This window comes from Neofelis nebulosa, chromosome 12 (genome assembly GCF_028018385.1).
Source record: "Neofelis nebulosa isolate mNeoNeb1 chromosome 12, mNeoNeb1.pri, whole genome shotgun sequence".
In the NCBI taxonomy this organism is placed as follows: domain Eukaryota; kingdom Metazoa; phylum Chordata; class Mammalia; order Carnivora; family Felidae; genus Neofelis; species Neofelis nebulosa.
Window position 1 is genome coordinate 34,362,438 of NC_080793.1, and position 15,099 is coordinate 34,377,536.

The 15,099-nt window shown below is 42.6% G+C and overlaps 1 long non-coding RNA gene across 2 annotated transcripts in view; it reads right to left on the bottom strand.

Moving 5' to 3' along the window:
- Window positions 1-1,359: 1,359 nt before the first annotated feature.
- Window positions 1,360-15,099, bottom strand: part of LOC131491639 (uncharacterized) — a 36,844-nt gene continuing 23,104 nt past the window's right edge. The window contains exons 3-4 of one of the 2 annotated variants that reach the window (XR_009251577.1): window positions 4,213-4,290; window positions 1,360-1,408 (exon numbers count right to left, since the gene is read on the bottom strand). This is a non-coding gene — a long non-coding RNA (uncharacterized LOC131491639). The remainder of the gene's footprint in view (window positions 1,409-4,212; window positions 4,291-15,099) is intronic. The other variant, XR_009251578.1, reaches the window with a different exon arrangement.

The window sequence follows — 15,099 nt, forward strand, 5'->3', positions numbered from 1 at the left end:
TTCAGTGGCTCAGCCTGCCCTCCAGGCCTACTTGTACCTTTCATCCTGCTCCTGGTGGCTAAAACCATGGCGTTTTTTTCCAGGCATAGTGACATCGTGGAAAGAACACTGAATTTGGAACCATGTGGACCTAATACCTTTAAAACAAGTAACCACTAAACATAATCAAAGAAACAATCTCTATAAATAGTTGGGCATTCTAGGCCACTGAAAGGGAATGGCCGCCAGAGACTGGCTTCCTCCTAGAACCTTAAAGTCCATTAGACCAGAAGTACTGTCATTCTGGGATAGCTGGGTGATGGGGAATTATTTCAGCTTAATGACAACAAAATATGTCATCTGAGTTGCAGTGGGAAGAACTGTGCTCCAAGAGTAAAGATATCCAGATCCTGGTCATGGTTTTACTGTGTAATTTAAGTTCCTTCCCCTCTCTGTGTCTCCCATTAAATGGAACAGGACTGCATGATCTTTGAGATGCTTCCATCTCTGACATGCTAGAATATAATGCTAGAGGTTATCATGATGTGATATCTGTACAGAATTTGCTAGTGGCATCTTTATATCTCAGACAAGATACCTTTGTTCCCCTTGATACTTAAGTAAATATCCAGAAGTGATAAGTCAAGTGTATTCCAGGAAAAGGAAACTGAGTCGTGTTTCAGTAGTCCTATTGGTACAATCCCAATTCTGGTTGCTGTTAATATTGGGATAAGGGTGTATCAGTGATATTTTGTGAATATAGGACATGTTCTATGGATATCAATGAATAGGATCTCAAAGATCATATACTTCAAATTCTAAGAAGACCCAAACATGAACCTTGGTGCCAAAGAATTCACCTCCTCCTGAGATGCTTCATTCCATTTTCATATTGCTCAAATCATTAGGAAACTGTTCATCAGGTCGAACTGAAATCTTGATTTCACGTAACTATCAGTCCTAGCTTTGCTCTCTGGGGCTACAAACTATACCCGTGTTCTTTCTGGCCAAGATTGCAAACTGCTGAAATGTTGGGCAACGTCTTGTCGGCTCTTCATCAACATTTAAAAACATCACAGTTAGTTTCCAATGTTAAAACATCATGAGATTCTGGCTTCTCTTGAAAGATCAAAAAAATCTGTATCATTTCCTCCCCAATATGATTTTTCTCTTTTTTATTAACAATTCAGTTTTGTTTCAGTCCCTATCCTCTCTGCTTCAGCCCATGTGCTTTGGGAGAGATTGATCCCAGCCCTGGTCTATAACATGGCGTGCAAACTAGTCCTACTTCATCAGCATAGTCCCACCTCTTGTCACCTTTGTTGATTCAGAAGCTGGCACTGTCTTAGACTGGGGTCCCTGGGAACAGAATCCAAGATGGAGAATTAGCACACACAGGTTTATTGAGGAGAGTTCTCAGGACAGACACCTGTGGGGACATGAAGAGAACAGAGTGGGCGTGAGAAGCTGACCAGCTAACTGCAGTGTAGTTACAACCAAGGCCTCAGCTGATCCCACCAGGAACTTGAGAATGGGGATGGCCTTTCAGAATTGTCCCAAATTGAAGTACAGGAGCCAGGCATTTGTATTCCTACATCAACCAGTTGCTGGCCTCAGGCTGCACCCGGGAAGAGGTAAAACTTTGTAAAACCTTGGGGGAAGTGGCTTTTTGAGACCTGAGACTGACTGCCAGAATATTCCTAGCAGCTATGCCTGCCCTGAAAAGGGGAACTGAGGAGACCTCCCCAGTATCCACTACAGGCACATGACCCAATCTAGACCAACAGAGGTTTGCTAAGGAGGCTTCCAGAAATGACTTTCACCTGTCTGGATATGGGTGAGGAGCTTGTGGACTGTTGGCTGCCAACTCACATGGAAGTCAACATTGATGACATTGGTGTTCGGCTGAATCAAACCAACCTGGAAGCTTGAGTCACCCTGGACTTCTGGTGGAAGCTTCATTGTTAAGGCAGTTTTGGGGCTGTGTTTTGATTACTTACAAATTAACATACTTTGATCCATACTGTCAGCCTGGAGCTGGATTCCTGGCAGTAACCTGATAAGTAGGAGCTGCCTCCCTTTCAGATGGGCCACTTGGCTTCCAGTTGACTGGTGCACACCTGGTTTTTAGGGGTGGCATTGGACAGCTAAACCCTAATCTTCTAATACTAGGAACTCAATATATAATGTCTAAAGTGGGAAAACCAAGGTAAAGCAACAGAAACATGTTTATAAACATGGAGGTAAAAATCAGAAGCTGAGTTGGCGGTAGTTGCTTCTGGGAAGATCTATCAGGGTGATGTGGGATAAAGAGATACAGCTGGTTTTTGCGGGAAGCCTTGTGCTCTTTGGTTTGAGACTCTGAGTATCCCCTGTAGAGCATGCATGCTCTGGGGCATCTTGTGCTGCTCTGTGGCTCTCCCATCTCTTAGTTCTCCTGCCTTCCCCTGGCCTTTCTCCTGGGTAGGGGGTTTCCTTAGTGCTGGTTGAATAATTGTCTTAAGCTACCATCTCTCTCGGTTAACTTATTCACTCTCTCCGCTTTTGGGAGACCTCTTTCCCCGCTCCTGATCTCCCCGCTTCAGCTCCAGGACCATGTTTCTTCCACAGGACCGCCGGGGAGCACCCCTGCCCTATCTCTAACTTGCACAGGGAGATAGCCAAGGTCCCTCCCAGCTCTAACACTCTGTGAAGTCTAAAAACTATATACAAACATTTAACAAGTCATAAGAATAGAACTCTTTTATTTACCTAATGTTCTTAGCCAGTTTTTCTTTTGCCAGAATAGGCATTTATTGAGCACCAACCATGTGCCAAGCTATAATGTGGTTTTACTGTCACGCAACTTTGCTGTTTTAACATCTTGTGCCCCAAAGTTTTTGTTTCCTCAGGTGAACCATCTATAAAATGTATGTATATAAAGTTATAAGGATTAAATGAGTCAATGTTTGTAAACCCCTTTTAAAAATACTTAAGGGGCACCTGGGTGGCTCAGTCAGTTGAGCATCTGACTCTGGATTTCCACTCAGGTCATGATCTCACAGTTTGTGGGTTCAAGCCCTGCATCAGACTCTGTGAGAGCCTGCTTAGGATTCTCTCTCTCTCTCCCTCTCTCTCTGCTTCTTCCCTGTTTGCACACGTGCTCTCTCTCTCTCAAAATAAATGAATAAAAAAACTTTAAGTACTTAATATAATGTTATTAATTGGTACCACATTTGGAGAGCTGTGTGTGTGTGTCTGTGTGTGTCTGTGTGTGTACTGGGATTTTGGGGTAATGAGAAATACTCCCGCTCTTAAGAGTCACCTTTTAGGAGAGACAGATACATTAACAAAAAAAAAAAAAATGATTTATTGTGAGTAACTGTGATACAATTCCTTGCATCAGGAATATGATATAAGGAATATCACCAAAGTACTATAAGAACCCAGACTGGGGGAAAGGGGCCAATTCTTCCTGGGGTAGGGTTGGGGCTGCAGGCCCAGGAACATTTCACCAAGGGAGTGTCATTTTTAGATGGGCTTCAAAGAATAAGTAGTAGCTTTCCAGGCTGATAGAAAGGATAAGGCAAAAGGATAAAGCATTAGGCAAAGTCCAAAGAAATGGTTTTAAATAGCCTCGCTTGTCCAGGAAATAAGAAAAATGTTTCCTAACTATAAGAATTATAGCTATTGAAAGGGCCTCACAAACAGGAGAACTTCCATGACTAGAAAACCCTCAAGAAGCTTAAAAATTCTGCATAGGAAGAATTTCTTATGCGGGACAATCTGCAAACTTTCTCCCTCTCTCGTTTTTTTTTTTTTTTAATGTTGTAAAATTCACGTAACTTAAAACTCACCATTTTAACTATTTTTAAAAAATTTATGTTTATTTATTTTTGAGAAAGAGAGAGAAAGAGACACAGAGTGTGAGCAGGGGAGGGGCAGAGAAAGAGGGAGACATAGAATCTGAAGCAGGCTCCAGGCTCTGAGCTGTCAGCACAGAGCCCAACACGGGTCTCCAACCCATGAACTGTGAGATCATGACCTGAGCCAAAGTCAGATGTCTAACCGACTGAGCCACCCAGGCACTCCCCGTTTTAACTATTTTAAAGTATACAATTCTGTGACATTTCGGAAATTCACAACCACCACTACCTAGTTCCAGAACAGTTTCCTCACCCCAAAAGGAAACTCTGTACCCATCAAGCAATCGCTCTCCCTTCTGGCCTCCCCTGATCTCTGGCAATGGTTTACCTGTGTTCTGTCTCTATAGATTTGCCTGTTTGGGACATTTCATATAAGTTGAATCATACAGTATGTAGTTGTTCAATACTGTGAGAAAGACAAATAACACCTTAATATTATTATACAAACAATTTGGTCTTATGGACCTCCTGAAAGAGCAGCAGGATCCCTGAGAGGTCTGCAGATGAGACGTTGAGAACTGCTAGTCTAGGTCATGCAAGGCACGGGGTACCAGGTCCCCAGTACAGCTTCTAACCTAGCACAAGGTGATTATCATGGCCCCATGTCCAACCTGAGGCCCGCCCTCTCCCAGCTCCTCATCACCCTTGTAAACCCTGCCAGCCGTTTTCTGCAGAGTTGAGATTAGCAATATAGCAATGGGTTCACATCTAAACTGCTCAAACGAACCAAGCATCGAAATGGGGACACATTTTTATTAGTAATAAGTCGAACTGGTGCAGCCACTCTGGAAAACAGTATGGAGGCTTCCTCAAAAAATTAAAAATAGAACTGCTCTACAACCCAGCAATTGCACTACTAGGTATTTATCCAAAGGATACAGGTATGCTGTTTTGAAGGGACACATGCATCCCAATGTTTATAGCAGCGCTATCACCAATAGCCAAAGTATGGAAAGAGCCCAAATGTCCATCGATGGATGAATGGATAAAAAAGATGCGGTGGGGTGCCTGGGTGGCTCAGTCAGTTGAGCATCCGATTCTGGCTCAGGTCATGATCTTGCAGTCCGTGAGTTCGAGCCCTACGTCGGGCTCTGTGCCAACAGCTCAGAGCCTGGAGCCTGTTTCGGATTCTGTGTCTCCCTCTCTCTCTGACCCTCCCCCGTTCATACTCTGTCTCTCTCTGTCTCAAAAATAAATAAATAAACATTGAGAAAAAATTTTAAAAAAAGATGTGGTATATATATATGTATACACACACACACACACACACACACACACACAAAATCGAGTATTACTTGGCAATCAAAAAGAATGAAATCTTGCCATTTGCAACTACATGGATGGAACTGGAGGGTATTATGCTAAGTGAAATTAGTCAGAGAAAGACAAAAATCATTATGACTTCACTCATATGAGGACTTTAAGAGACAAAACAGATGAACATAAGGGAAGGGAAACAAAAATAATATAAAAACAGGGAGGGGGACAAAACAGAAGAGACTCATAAATATGGAGAACAAACTGAGGGTTACTGGAGGGGTTGTGGGAAGGGGGATGGGCTAAATGGGTAAGGGGCACTAACGAATCTACTCCTGAAATCATTGTTGCACTACATGCTAACTAACCTGGATGTAAATTAAAAAAAAAAAAAATTAATTAAATTTAAAAAATTAAAAAAAATAAAATCTGAATGTGGTTAAAAAGAAACCAAGAACAACAAAAAACACAAGTGTACTGCATCCTTACTTCCAATAAAATTCTGATCACTTCCTGCCACTATCATTACAGTTTATAATCACAGTAATTACCTTTTACCTGTGAGGAGAGCCGTCATGTATTTTTGAATATCAAGCAGCAGCCATGCTATAAATTGCTAGCCCCTTTCTCTTCTAATGATCATGGCTGATTTTATTCTTCAAGTATTCTCAGAGTAATTAGCATGCTTATTATACAGCATATTCAAATGTTAATGTGCATGCCATACTGACGCTATTGTGAGACCCATTTTGCTCAGGAGCTAAAATTATGTTGCCATTCTGCTTGGTGCTAGAGGTTCTGTGCTTGAAACCTGTTTTCCACATGCAAGGAGCCAAGGTTATTTAATTAGAATGCTGAGCTAGAATGAGAAGAATCTGACACTTAATATAGAACCTGCAAGCTAAACGGGGTCAGCAAGTGTAGGGCCTACACATTTGAATGAGCCATCCATCACGATAGAGACAATCCATATTTGAGCAGACTGGCTTTGGGGCATGTTTAACATTGTTCCTCCAGGGTCTCTACCAGACTCTGCCTCTGTAGATTAAACTGCCAAAAATCACAGTTCAATTGGAAATATTTTCCTCCCACTGAGCTGAAGTCCGCTTGAATTTTCACTCATTTGTTTTTTGCTCTGCCCTCTGGAGCCCCTTAAAGCATGTCTGCTCTCTGTTCTGTTACTGCCCTGCAGAGACTGAGGACAGTGACCCTGTCCCTATGGTCTGCTCTCCTAAGGCTCAGTTGTTTCAGTTCATATATGATAGGTTTCCTGTCCCTTGACCACTGTGGCTAGTTTATCAATGTCCCTCCCCTTCCCCCACCTTTTTAAAAGTGGGAGCTCAGAACCTGAAACAATGATCCAGGTGTGGTCTGATTGGTATGGAAATGAGCAGATCTCTCTTGGATAAGAACTTGCTTGTTGGATAGGATTCTATAGTACTTTCCCAGAGTATATTACCTTTCTTGGTATCCAACACTGATTAATAATCAGCAAAAAAACACCAAGCTTTCTAAACTGTGCATTGGTACGTAGGTAATTAGCCATTTAGACCCAAACACAGGATCTGGGATTTGTCATCATTACATTTCGTCTTGTTAAATTTGGCCAAATGCTTTGGCCTATCAAGAGCCTTTTTTTGTACTCTGAATCCATCCTTTTCATCCACAAATGTAATCAATCTATTGATACTGCTATCTTTATACTAATCAAAGTTAAAAATGACCAACAGAAAAGGCCTCAGGATGGAGCCCTTTACCTGTTACCAGAGACCTCAAATCCAAGTATTTATTCAAAGTATTTATTGTTATAACCCTCCCTCCCCACCCTCCATTTTTTCCAACTGTCCCATCCTCTAACTCAGGTTGTCAGGGAGGGAAAACATCCAAGAATAGTCCAGGTTACCAACTGGCTAAAGTGGCCGAGAAAAGAAACCAAGGAAAAGGAGTGAATAAGGCCTGTTGAAGGGCCCAATGTGGCAAGACAGGATTCTCTGAATCCTACTTTATCTAGGTATCTGTTGTGATGAGAGAGAAAATCAATAACCAGGAAACAGAACCAATGTTGGAAGCTGGATGATAGCCAATTAGTACATCAAACTGGAAGGACTGGGCAGACGAGAATAGGGACAGGGGAGGGTCACAAGGAGAATGAAGCAAAGAATGAGCATGTAAAACAGAATCTGGGCATGCCAAATGTACTCCAGAGCTGTGCTGTCCAATATGGTAGCCACTAGCTAGAGTGGCTATTTAAGTTTAAAGTAATACGAATTAAATTAAAAAGTCAGTTCCTCAATCATATTAGTCACATATCAAGTGTTCAATAGCCACATGCAACTAGTGGTCACCCTATTGGATAGTACGGAAGAACATTTCCATCACTGCAGAAAGTTCTATTGGACAGCCCACCTTCAGAGCACTCTAGGTGCCAGACCGGGTAAGATATCATTTTAGTGCATTTGTTTTTCCTTTGCTTTCCTCCAAGACCCAGCTCAAATATCAATTCTTTTGGGAATTTGCCCCATGCTTGGTCTGTAACTGTATGCTATAGGCAGCAGAGTATTCCGAACTGTACAGTTCTTAGTGATAATGCATGAATCCAGATAGGACTTAGCAAGGAGATCTTAGCATAGCTATTTGCCAATCCTTAACCAAAATGTGGCCTTTTTCTATTTGGGGAAGACATCCTCCTTGACAAAGCAATTGGTTTTGGGACTAAGACATGTGGAGCATGAGAGAAGAAGGAAGGAAATACTGGCTCTGTCAGCCAAATCTGCTGACTCCACCTCTGCAGCTTTAAAAATCATTTGTAAAAAAGAGCTTTTGACCTCCTGTCCACAAACATTCCATAGGCCATCTTGACCGGGCAGTCAAGAAGTTGGAAGTCAAGTTGATGCAAGATATCTTGTCATCTTACCTGTGGGCCCTCACTAAAATTTCAGTCTGCCTTCTTTCTCTTTTAATTTCCTGTGCCAGAAGCTCTTAGACCTTCTCATAATAAGATCTATCAACTCTACTCCCTAAATCTCTCTAGAATCCATCCCCTCCTGCAATACTCTCAGTTAATTTGTCTTCCCTCTGTTTCCCCACCCAGCCCTTACACTGCAACCTAACTGCTCTAAGAACCTTACCTGACCATGACATTCTCCTCCCTAAAATCCTTCGGTGCTTCCCATGACATCATACAGGCCTGCTGCTTGGGCCCCCACTACCTTTCTGATTTCAAGTCTTTTCACTCCCTGGTGTGCATCACACCACACACTCCAGCCTCCCTGTTACCCAGAACCAAGCTGTCCTCCCACATCTCTGCCTTTGTACTTGCAGCTCCTGCTGTCTGAAATCCCCACCCCACCCCCTTTCCCCTGGGGAATTTCTACACCCCTGTGAAGGTTCCCTTTAAATCTCTTCTCTTCTGAGAAGTCAACCCAGAGCCCTCAGCCTGACTTAAGAAGTGATCCAGCGGCTATGCCCAAACACCGTCCGGGCTTTGGTCATAACACATCCTGTGTTTGACACTCATGAGTCTGTTTCTCCCACTAAACTGTGAGGTCTTAGGGGAAGGCAGCACGTCTGACTCATCTCGTATCCCCTGTGGCAAGCACAGGACCTGACTCATAACAAACACTTACTAAATGCCTGTTAAAATGAACAACAGTCTGTGCCATTATGAGGTTCCACTGTGACTGAAAACTGAGGACTAGGAGGAACCTCTCTCTGTGTGGGTTGCTACTGCTGGGCTCATTAAGGTTCACCCATGCTGATAGGGGCCTGTGGATAGGTGGTCCTTGTCAAGAATGTGGGGAGGAGCAAGAAGATGGCTGTTCCTGCCAAAAGCCCCTGTGCATGCTGGCCCTTCCTCTGCAGGTGGCAGGCACTGCATGGGCACAAGCCCATTCCTTGTTTGTCATGAAAAAGCACAGGATCCCTTGGTGAACGCTCTTGTAGGGACCCATCTGTGGGTAACTCCATAAAAAGAATTATGGGCGGGGCACCTGGATGGCTCAGTCAGTTGGGCGGCCGACTTCAGCCCAGGTCATGATCTCGTTGTCCGTGAGTTTGAGCCCCGCGTCAGGCTCTGTGCTGACCGCACAGAGCCTGGAGCCTGTTTCAGATTCTGTGTCTTCCTCTCTCTCTGACCCTCCCCCGTTCATGCTCTGTCTCTCTCTCTCTCAAAAATAAATAAACGTTAAAAAAAAATTTGGGGCGCCTGGGTGGCGCAGTCGGTTAAGCGTCCGACTTCAGCCAGGTCACGATCTCGCGGTCCGTGAGTTCGAGCCCCGCGTCAGGCTCTGGGCTGATGGCTCGGAGCCTGGAGCCTGTTTCCGATTCTGTGTCTCCCTCTCTCTCTGCCCCTCCCCCGTTCATGCTCTGTCTCTCTCTGTCCCAAAAATAAATAAAAAAATGTTGAAAAAAAAAAATTAAAAAAAAAAAAAGAATTATGGGCAAGGTGAGGAACCCTGTCGTAGAATGGAGAGGGATAAAACACTGCTACTCTTGTACAGCATGGGGCATGTCGCTGGTGAGAGAATATAGAGGTAATAGCAACACTCTTTATGTTTTAAAAAGTACACCATACCTTATGGTTACCAAGACACTTCCACTTCTGTTGTCTTCTTTAGCGTGTTATCCATGCTGAGGGGCAGGCAGGAGAGATCTGGGGTTGTTATTTATAGATGCAGAAACTAATAGCCAGAGAGGTCACAGTTTTGAGCAAAAGCCCACAAAAACGAAGTGACTTTCCCAGGGTTATGAAGTAATAATCAGAACTATAACAAATGGGGGTTACTTAAAAAGTCTCTGCTGGGTTTTCTTTAGCAAACTGTTTAAAATCAGAAACATTTTCTAGTAAACTGAGTCTGTAGAGGGCTCTCAGGCGTCTCTTGGGAAATGTGACCAGATGAAATTAAAGGTTTCTTCCAGCGATGAGATTCTATGAAATTTAGTGTTTACTGTGTCCCAGGTTCATATAACTCCATAAAGTACAATTACAAGCTTGCTCGTAATTCCCCAAGTAACTATCCCTCCTGCCCAGCCTGGCATCCCTGTCTGACTTAAGAAGTCTCACGCCCAGTACTTATTTATTCCACCACCTGGTCATCAATCTCTTCTTTCCACTCCTTCTACTCCCTACAACATGGCAACTCTATTACTTGATCAATGGTTCACTTCCTCTGTCAGCGATAACTGGGATTTAGAGCCAGAGGCATGATTTCTATATAAGACTAGAAAGCAGAACTGTCATCATGTATTATTGAGATCTTAATTTAATTCCCATTAAAGGGGAATTAAATTGCCTGGATTAGTGAAGGTTCACTCTATTCTTTCCTCTCAGAGAGATGACTAAATCCATTTTGGTGCCATATTTGGTTGTGGGATATGGGAATGGAGGTTTCCGTAAGTCAGAGTAGGTGTGTGGCTTTCTAGAAAGGAAAGTCTGCCTTCACTGGATGGACGGATGAAGTTATTTAAGTTCTGTCTGACAGGATTCTCCCCAGTCTCCGTGCATGAGAATGAAGTATTGTACACCCATCTGAACTGGGTGAAAACAGAAGCTAATAGCAGTTCTGTGGAAATAGATACTCTATTTATCTTCTGATCCAAGAGTCCAGGCTCTATCCACTGCACCACATGCCGTTCAGGGTGGTAGTTGCTCCTTAGAGTTAATGTTTACTGAGAAGTGAAGTGCAGTGTCCAATTATAATGATAAAGGCCATATCAATAATAACATATAACCTCCTATTTCTGTTTTCATCATGAAGCCTAAGGCCCTTCAGATAGAAGAATTATGGGCAATTCTGGGTGTTACTGGCAGTCTTTGAGGATGGCTATTCCGTCTGGGTTTGTTTTAATTTCTCTCTTGATTACCAAGAACAATCTTGCACTCACATATAAGAATAAGATGTGCTTCCTGCCGATGGGGGCTTGGGGGATCCACTACCAAGTGCTGGGCCAGGACTGCCATGTCTCCTGTTGCAGTGGAGTATCAGACATTGTTATGTGACTCCCACACAGGTGTCTATCATGGCTGAGCAGGGCTGGCTTCCTTAAAATGAGATGAGTGTACTAACAATAAAGAGTGGCAATACAACACATAAAGAAGCACAAAGGAAGTCTTCATCCTCACGTTGAACTTGCCCAGGATATATGCTGATAAAATCAGATCTGAGCATATCCTGAACTCCATCTGTTAAAGGCGTTCACAGCCACTTAGGAGAATGCCAGGCAAGAAAGACCTGGCAATACATTTTCTGCCTTCCAGAGTAACTCCTTATTTTCCTTCCCCAACCTGGCTAAAAATACAACCAAAGTGATACACACACACACACACACACACACACACACACACACCACACATGTGTATGTGCACACACACACATACACAAAAGGCAAAACAAAAAACCCCAAACACAAAAAACCTAACATTTGTTGAGCAGATTGTGACAGAATATCAATTAGCCAAGTGTTTGGTATGCAAACATCCCCAGTGCTCACTCACCCAGAGGAGGACTTGGAGGGAGGGGAATAGAGAGTGTCAAGAGAATGAGGGAGCCAGGCAGGCTCCGCCAGGGAAAGTGCTGGAGCCAAAGCTCTGACTTAATTGGCAGGTGAGAATGGTGCAGTTGCCATCTCTGTCCACCTAGTGGCAGCACCTCTAGCCAAAGTCACCTCTACCTCAATTGGTTCTGGTGAGGACTACTGGAGGCTTACCTGTGCTAGGCCCTCTGGCAGGCACTGGAGGTGGGACCATTTGGAAGGTTGCAATTCATCACCAGTGGTCCCTTTTAGGTAGGGACTCATCTAGGTTATTCCAACTCTAAACTCCAAGTCTAGGGGATAGAATCTACTGGAAGCAGGGAGTTGAAATTTCCAAATAAATGGAACTAAAGCATCATGTTAGCTTCTAGTATGTATTCTATGCCAGAGTAGCTAAAACTCAAGAGGATGAAGAAATAGCAAAAATAGTAGGGGCGCCTGGGTGGCTTGGTCGGTTGAGCGTCCGACTTCAGCTCAGGTCACGATCTCACGGTCCGTGAGTTCGAGCCCTGCGTCGGGCTCTGGGCTGATGGCTCAGAGCCTGGAGCATGCTTCCGATTCTGTGTCTCCCCCTCTCTCTGCCCCTCCCCCGTTCATGCTCTGTCTCTCTCTGTCTCAAAAATAAATAAACGTTAAAAAAAAATTAAAAAAAAAAAATAGGAGAGGCTACTGTTCAACTAGAGACACCAACAAAAGTAGCTGATACGAATAATAGTGGGTCAGTAGCAGGCCAGGGAGTGAGGTGGGTCTTGCTTTCTTCCTTCGGAGTTATAAATCAGCCACTGCAAAGGGAAGTTTCACTTTAGGATAGATTTGGACATAATCTAGAAGTTCCATGAAATGAAAAGAGTTCACTGATTAATTACACAGGCCAGCATTTCCCAAGATGTGGTATACATTCCACTGGGGAAGTGCAGATAATTTAGATGAAACATCTTTTATTTTAATAGTTTGGTATTTATTTTAATGTGCCTTAGATGAAATATAATTTATTATGCCACAAGCCTGTGATTGGTTTTCTGTTCATAATGGTGATATAAAATTTCCATTTGATATTTTTTAGTAAAAATGAGTGTATCTGAAGAAAAATTTTAAGTAAGTAATAATATAGAGGACATTATTACAAGAATGTGGCAAAAGTCACAAATAGGGAATGTCAACAATTGTAAAGTTTGGGAAATACTCATTAAGCCAGGGAATTAAATAGACTGATTTATCGACAGGAGAGTTTAGAATACCAGACAAGTGAAGGGAAAACAGTAGAATTCTTGAAGGATCCAGATTCCAGTTCCAACCGTCACTAAGCCTGTGTGACATAGGCCTCCCTCTGGATCTCCATTTCCTTATCCAGAAAATGACTCTATTGTTTTGCTCAGCCTTATTATCTAGCTGTTCTATTTTGCTTACTACTAGTGAGATTATGAACAATCATAATAACAGCCAGAGCATTAAGGTTGGCTGTGAGCTGGATGCTTTCCATAATTCATCACTTAAAATTTCCATAATAGTCATGAGAGGTAGGTGTTATGATGCCCATTCCATATATGAGGGGATTGAAGCTGGAAGATTTTAAGTAACTTTCCCAAGGTTGTACACAACTTGATTGGAATGAACATAGATCAGACTCCAGAGCCTGTGGTTGTGGCTCCCAGCCTTGCTGTGTCACAATAGTTAATTTCTATTCACTCTTCAAAACTAAGCTCAAGGTCATCAATTCCAGGAAGACTTCTTTGACCCTCTCTCTCCATAATGGCTAGTGTTCCTTATCTGTGTTCCCTTACTTTTCTGTGTATGCTGTTTTTTTAGATTTGCCTTTGTAGGAGAGCCTGGGTGCTCAGTTGGTTGAGCATCCGACTTCAGCTCAGGTCATGATCTCACAGTCTGTCAGTTTGAGCCCCACATTGGGCTCTGTGCTGACAGCTCAGAGCCTGGAGCCTGCTTTGGATTCTGTGCCTCCCTCTCTCTGCCCCTCCCCTGCTCATGCTCTATCTCTCTCTCTGTCAAAAATAAATAAACATTAAAAAAATTTTAGATTTGCCTCTGTATCCCTGACACCCTGCATTGTTTGGGGCAGAATAGATAGTCAACAAATGGCAAAAAGAGGGAAAACATGAGGGAGAGGGAAAAGGGGAAGACAGAAGAGAGAGGGGATTGGAAAAGAAAATAATATATATTGCTACTTTATTTTATTAAATGTGAAAGAAGTAAAATTGAGAGGTAGGAGAGCAAGAGGGTTAAATGTATGGTCTCCTAGATCCTACCCACCCAGCTGTGCCACTTACTAGGTGGGTGACTTATGGCACAGGGTCAATGCCTGTGCTTCAGTTTCTTCATCTATAAAACAAGGATATCAATAGTTACTTACCTTAAAGGATGGTGTAGAGACTAAATTAATTATATATGAAGTGCTTAAAATGGTGCTTGGGATATAGTAAGCAAGTGTTCAATAAACATTGGCTATTATTATTATTATTACTATTATTGTGAAATGAATTATAAAGTGAAAGAAATCCCACAATACCATCACATACGTACAAAACCTCTTCATTTCCCCAATTCTACTTGTTGACCAGTACAAATTCATACTATGGCAGTTCTGAATAAGAATTACAGCCGTAGGGTACACAATATAATATCCTTATCTTTCCACTTCTGTGGCAGTAGAATTAGCACTCCTTTTCTACTCTCAGAACATTTGGAAATATCAATATTAAAATTACCACACTGTATTATAATTCAGATTTACTTGTTGTCTCTTGTCCTCAATCAGACTGAGTTTCTTGAGGGAAAGGACTTTTGTTTCATTCTTCTCTATGTCACCAATTCTTAGTGAAGAGGCTGGCAATAAATGTCCATTATCTGGTTTTTTTTTTTTAATTTTTTTTTCAACGTTTTTTATTTATTTTTGGGACAGAGAGAGACAGAGCATGAACAGGGGAGGGGCAGAGAGAGAGGGAGACACAGAATCGGAAACAGGCTCCAGGCTCCGAGCCATCAGCCCAGAGCCCGACGCGGGGCTCGAACTCACGGACCGCGAGATCGTGACCTGGCTGAAGTCGGACGCTTAACCGACTGCGCCACCCAGGCGCCCCCATTATCTGTTTGCTGAATGAATAGTGTAGCAAAGATGTATACATGTGAACAACAAAATTAAAAATATTATGTGATATTTATCATACAAAAGTTCAAATCAAGTGTGATTATAGCTCAGAAAGGAGAGATCACTTCTAGGTAGGAAAAGGTCGTAGAACAGAATGGTGAAATCTGAACTTTACAGACAGCCTACCTTGGTTTTGAACCCTAACTCTGGCATTTATGAGCTTATATATCTTGGGATATAACCTAATCTCTTCAAACCACTAATGTCCTTACCAGGGAAATGGGGATACTATGAGTTGGACAAATGAAATGAGATAATATATGTAAA